We start from the raw sequence: 6,024 nt of genomic DNA, 5'->3' as shown, positions 1-6,024 counted from the left end.
ATATGTTCCCACAATAAAAAAAAAAAAAAGAGGAAAGAGAGAGAGAGAAAGAAAGAAAGAAAAGAAAGAAAGAAAGAAAGAGAAAGAAAGAAAGGAAGGAAGGATTGGAGGGGAGGGGAGAGGGTGGAAGGAAGGAACTAACAAAGGAAGGAAGGAAGAAAGAAACTAAGAGACAATGACAATTAAAGGCAATATATGATACTGGATGGGATCTAACAAGGAAGGCGCCTCAAAGGGACATTATTGGGATATATGAAAAAAATTGGAATATAGACTATAAGCTTTATATCAATGTTAAATTTCTTGAACTTAATAACCGCAGTTCAGCTGGTTACATACATGACTATCCATCTTAGGAAATACAGATGGCAGTATTAAGTGTTCAAGGAGTATTATATATACAACCTACACTCAGAAAATGGATTTATAAGTAGATAGATGGACAGATAGATAATTGGATAGATAGTTTGATGGATAGAGAGAATAATATAGAAAATGTGGCAAAATGTTAACATTGGTGGATCTCTGTATCTGGAGTGATGGGGTATGTTGGAGTTTTGTGATCGAGGTGTGCATTATTTTTGCAAATGTCCTGTAAGTTTGAAAGTGTTTCAGAATAAAAAGTTTAAAATTTAAAAAAATAAATAAACAATATCAATCTGATACCATAAAAAAAAAAAAAGAGGCAGCAATGGGGGACTTGTGAAATCTGTCCTAACTCCAGATAGTTAAAGTCACAATTGTGTTGATGTTGGTTTCAAGGTTATTTCAGTCATTTGTACTCTGTCTATCTCATTCCTCTCTTTCTCCCAGTGAAATTATTCCCAACATCCCCCACAACCCAGACACAAACAGGACCATCACTCCTCCCCGCCAGCAGCAACAAAGGTGGCATCTCCACCCAGCAGTACCATCTGACTCATTCATTTACTAAGCAAGAGTTTTTGGAAGGTCTACCGTGGGCCAAACTCTGTACTAGGTGTTGGGAAAACAACAGTCACCCAGATGGCCTGGAGTTTATGTTCTGGTGGAAAAGACAGACATTAATCAGATAACGGCATACATATATACGTACTATACTCTGATAAATAAAATCTAGTAGGCCAAACTGGAAGTACCCCATGCTAAGCCCACATCAGCAAAACCAAAATCTAAGTAAATTTCTATGCCCTGTAAATGCCTGGGCTGCCCAGAAAAAAAGAAATTAAAGCAGCCAATCAGCTATCACCAACTCCCTATTCTTAGGCCAGCTTACTTCATCATTGCTAAGCAACTGCCTGCACTAACCATGTTAGGAAATGTAGTCTGCATTAACCAGTGACGATTTCCTCCCAATGTACTTCCTAGTTTTGTCTATAAAAGCCTGTTGCATTCTTGGCAGCAGAATTCCTCTCTTCCTCATGGTGATTGAAATATCCCCAGTTTGTAACTGAGAAGTTACGAGTTGACAAATAATTATGATTACTGAATCATTACATAGATGCCTTGTTTACTTCCTAGTATATTGTAGAATAGCCAGAAGTATATACCGGAATCTACTGAAACTCACTGAACCATAACCCACATACCTTGAACTTTGATAATGATTCTATCTTTACCTTATGATAACTTGTGACTGGCTCCACTTGTACACCCTTCTCCTGTTTTACAACTTTGAAGTCTTAATGATCACAGACCCCTTAATGTTTATTAATGAAGGAATTTGAGTCAGCCCAGAACTAACTCATCCCAATTCCTAAGCTATCTACTGGATGAAGCTAGATCTAACAAAATTGGCCTGCCTGACATGTATAGTAGCTTAAACACTAATATAAATAATCTTATCATAATACCAAAACTCACACCCATCATCATGTTACAGCCACCATTTTCTTACATATGTTCTGTGACTAGGCATGTAATCAAACTGTGCATGCTCAATAATTAGATCATCTCTAACTTTGCCATCTAGAGCTAGTATACTCATTATCCGAAAAACTGCCCGTCTTTTAATTCTGTAAAACTCTCAAAGTTACTGCAGTTGGAGAGACAGATTTTAGGCCCAGAGGCCATCTGTTCTCCTTGCTTTGCATACCAATAAACTCTTTCTCCCTCTGAAACCTCGTGTCTCAGGAATTGTTCATTTGTGTGCATCGGGCAGAGAACCCCCACGTTGATTGATATCAAATTCATGAATTGATTTCATAAAACCCTCTGAGATCTAAGCAAATTTTGCTCAGGCTTTGATTTACTACCCATATGCATACTCAAAAACTATGGCAGGAGTGCTCTAAAAATAGCAAATATTATGATAGTCTATAAAGGGGCACTGGACTCAGAATGGAAGAGAGAGTATGTGCTGGATTATTCTCTTTTGTTCTCTAGAGGCGACTCTTTTGTGCCTTGGCTGTGGGAGGATTTGGGAAGAATTTCATGGGAGAAAGTGAGAGAAATGGGTTGAAGACCCAGCAGGACGAGTTCTTTAGGTGTTTCTGAACGGCCCCTCAAGGAAGCCCTGGAGCTGGGAGGGAACAAAGAAGGCTTTTCTGAGCAAGTGCGTTTGGACTGAAATCAGAAGTGTGAGTGGGCATTAATTCAGCAGAGAGGGAAGAGGATTTTGGCAAAAAAGTTTTCTTGGCAGAGGAGTCAGCACGTGCAAAGGTCAGGCTGGGAGGAGCCTGCATTGGAGCAGCGCAGAGAGGCTGGAGCAGCAAGGCCAAGGGGCGCTCAGGAAAAGGCTGGAAAGGCAGAAAGAAGCCACAGCACAAGGGCTTTGGGGTCGGACACCCTTGTATCCCATGAACACCCTCATGGCCTCACCCCCGCTGTAGCCACGGCTGTAACCCACAGTCCTGGCAGGCATCAGCAACGGTCAAATGCGTCCTCTTTTCTCCGTTGAGAACATTCCCCGAAGGCTCTTCAGGAGGGCCTGGCAGGCTCAACCTCCCACGTGGGTGACCAAATCAAGAATACTTCTGTGGTTGAAGAGTGTCCCCCAGAATTCATGTCCACCCAGAACTTCTGAATGTGACCTTATTTGGAAACAGGGGCTTTGCAGGTGTATTCAGTTAAGATGAGGTCATCCTGGATTAGGTGGATGGTAAATCCAATGGCTGGTGTTCTTATAAGAAGGCCCCATGAAGACACACAGGGAGGATGTCGATGTGACAAAGGAGGCTGAGATGGGAGTGAGGCAGCCACAAGCCAAGGATGCCCAGGGCTGCTGGGAGCCCCCAGAAGCCAGGAAGACGCAAGGAAGTGTCCTCTTCCCGAGCCTTCGGAGAGAGCCTGGCCCTGCCGACACCTTCATTATGGACACCTGGCCTCCTACTGTGAGAGAATTAATTTCTGCTGTTTTAAGCCACTGGGTTAGTAGTAATTTCTTACAGCAGCCACTGGAAACTAAGATGATGTCCTTGTATCAACTTTTCCTCCTTCCCTTCTTCACTCCCCCAGGCGCTCATTCCTACTTGCTGGGTTCACTTTCCAATAAATCACCTGAATGTGAGCCTTGCCTCTGGCTCTTCTTTCTGTTTTTCCTCTCCATTCCTCACCTCAATCAATTCCCTGGCAGGCTGTCGTCTTTTTTCTGTCTCTATGAATTTGCATACCCTAGTTATTTTATACGCATGGAATCATACAATACCTGCCCTTTTCACCCTGGCTTATTTCACCCTACATGATGTCTTCAAGGTTCATCCATATTGCAGCATGTAACAGAACTTCATTCCTTGTTATGACCAAATAATATTCCATTGTACGGATATACCACATTTGGTTTATCCATTCATCCATTTATGGACACTTGGGTTCCACCTTTTGGCTATTGTGAATGATGCGCCTATGAACATTGGTGTACAAATAATCTAGTTGAGTCCCTGTTTTCATTTCTTTTGGATATATACTTAGAAGTGGGATTGCCAGGTGTTTTTTGTAATTCTATACTTAACTTTCTGAGGAACCACCTGGCTCAACTTTCAAAAAACCCCAGGCTACAGCAGCCAACCTTAGGCAACATGGAGGTTTTGGGCTTCTGCACACAAAGTAATGGAAAACCACCGAAGAATTGGAAGCAGGTGCTTGATCAGATCTATTTTCTTAAGGGTCATTCTGGCCTAGTGTGCAGAATGAGCAGGGGCCAGGGGTGGGGACATGAGGATAAATGCAGGAAGACCATTCTGGAAGCACTTGCAGGAGTCCAAGCGAAACATGATGGCAGCTTGGACAAGGATGTCTGCTGTCTGGATGTCTCTCTGGTCCTCTATCGATCACGGACCTTCTCTGAGAGGGTCACACAGGTCCTTCTAGTTCCTAATCAGCCTTATGTGCTGTGGATCAGTCACAGACAATGGCTGCTGGATTGGGAATAGGCCTGTGTTCAGCCTAAGCTAGATATGCACCAGCTTCCCCCAGAATTCCCACTGGGGCCTGAGGGAAGTGACAGAGGGAAATAACTAGACAGAAGAGCAGTGGCCCAGTGAGTGAGCAGGAGGAGCAATGGAGGACTTGCCCCCTGAGATCCTGGAAGGCAGGCACTTGGGGAAGGGGAGTCAGGCATCCAAAGCCCAAGTGTGCCAAAGAATCAACACAACAGGGGCCAAGGTATCAGTTAATATTTATTGAGCCAAAGTCTATAGAACCCAAGATAGGGAGAGAGAGATGGACCTAAGATATCATCTTGTCCAGTCCTCCACTGCACCAAATGTTGAGGAAACTGAGGCTCAGAGAGGCTGCATCTTTTGTCCCCAAGTTGGTTGATCTTTTGGCCACACCACAAGGTTCCTTGACCTGTTTCTGGCATCAGGTTTCACATTTTTTTCCAACTTGATCACTGTTCCAACACAGCATTAGGAGTTTCACTGGACCTTCATTGGTCCCTTAGTACATGCTGGCCCCAAAGAGGGCTGGTGACTTGCCAAATGGTCCAACCAGTGCTCTCATCACCACCACCACCAGCATCATCACCACGAAGAAATCTCTGCCTTGTTTGTGCTCCAACGATACAAAGGTCAATGAATCGATGGGATGGCACATATCTCATCAAGTGAGAGAGTCTGGGGAAGGCCAAATGGGCTATCCTGCGTGCAAGTGCTTGGTATGTGGATGCCCAATAAATGGTGCTGCTTATTATTATTGCCTTTGAGACGAGGCCTTGGGGATCTGGAGGTGAAGATGTGGTTCTTGCTGTGAGGTTGAGGGTCTGGAACACTGTGTAACAGGAGAGAAAGCAAGCCTTGCTCCTCCCTTTTCTCTGTGTAAAGGGTCTCCTGAGGGGCCTCTAGGACTACCCAGAAGGCAAGGAAAGAAAAGTTTGGGGATATATGATGCCTTGGAGTGGTACAGAAGGGACCCTGCTTGAAGACACAAGAACTGAGGGAGAGGAATAGAGTCAGTGCTTTTGAAGGGACCAGGGAGAAGAAAAGTTAAGTTTTCCTTAACTCTTCTGGCCCAGTCCAAGTGCTAGCTGGTCTCTATGGAGTCTCTCCTGGTCAGGCCCCCGTGGGCAGTCAGGGTAACTCCAAAAACCCGACACAGACCTGGTCTTCAAGAAGCACAGGGCTAGACAAGTCCTAAAACCCAGAGGTTAACACCTTTCTGTACGTGTGTTATATCTGTCCTAGTTTGTTAATGCTGCAGAATGCAAAACACCAGAGATGGATAGGCTTTTATAAAACGGGGGTTTATTTCACTACACAGTTACAGTCTTAAGGCCACAAAGCGTCCAAGCAATCAGGTACCTTCACCGGAGGATGGCCAATGGCATCTGGAAAACTTTTACTAGCTAGGAAGGCAGCTGGAGTCTGCTCCAAAGCTCCGGCCTCAAAACGGCTTTCTCCCAGGACGTTCCTCTCCAGCAAGCTTGCTCCTCTTCAAAACATCACTCCCAGCTGCACTCCTTTTCCTCTCTTCGAGTCAGCTCATTTATATAGCTCCACCGATCAGGGCCCACCCTGAATGGACGGGGCCACACCTCCATGGGAACATCTCATCAGAATCATCTCCCACAGCTGGGTGGGGCACATTCCAAGCAAATCTCTGCCCCAC

Source organism: Choloepus didactylus, chromosome 8 (assembly GCF_015220235.1).
Source record: "Choloepus didactylus isolate mChoDid1 chromosome 8, mChoDid1.pri, whole genome shotgun sequence".
Lineage (NCBI taxonomy): Eukaryota > Metazoa > Chordata > Mammalia > Pilosa > Megalonychidae > Choloepus > Choloepus didactylus.
The sequence above is the reverse complement of the archived record's forward strand: the minus strand, read 5'-3'. Positions refer to the sequence as shown.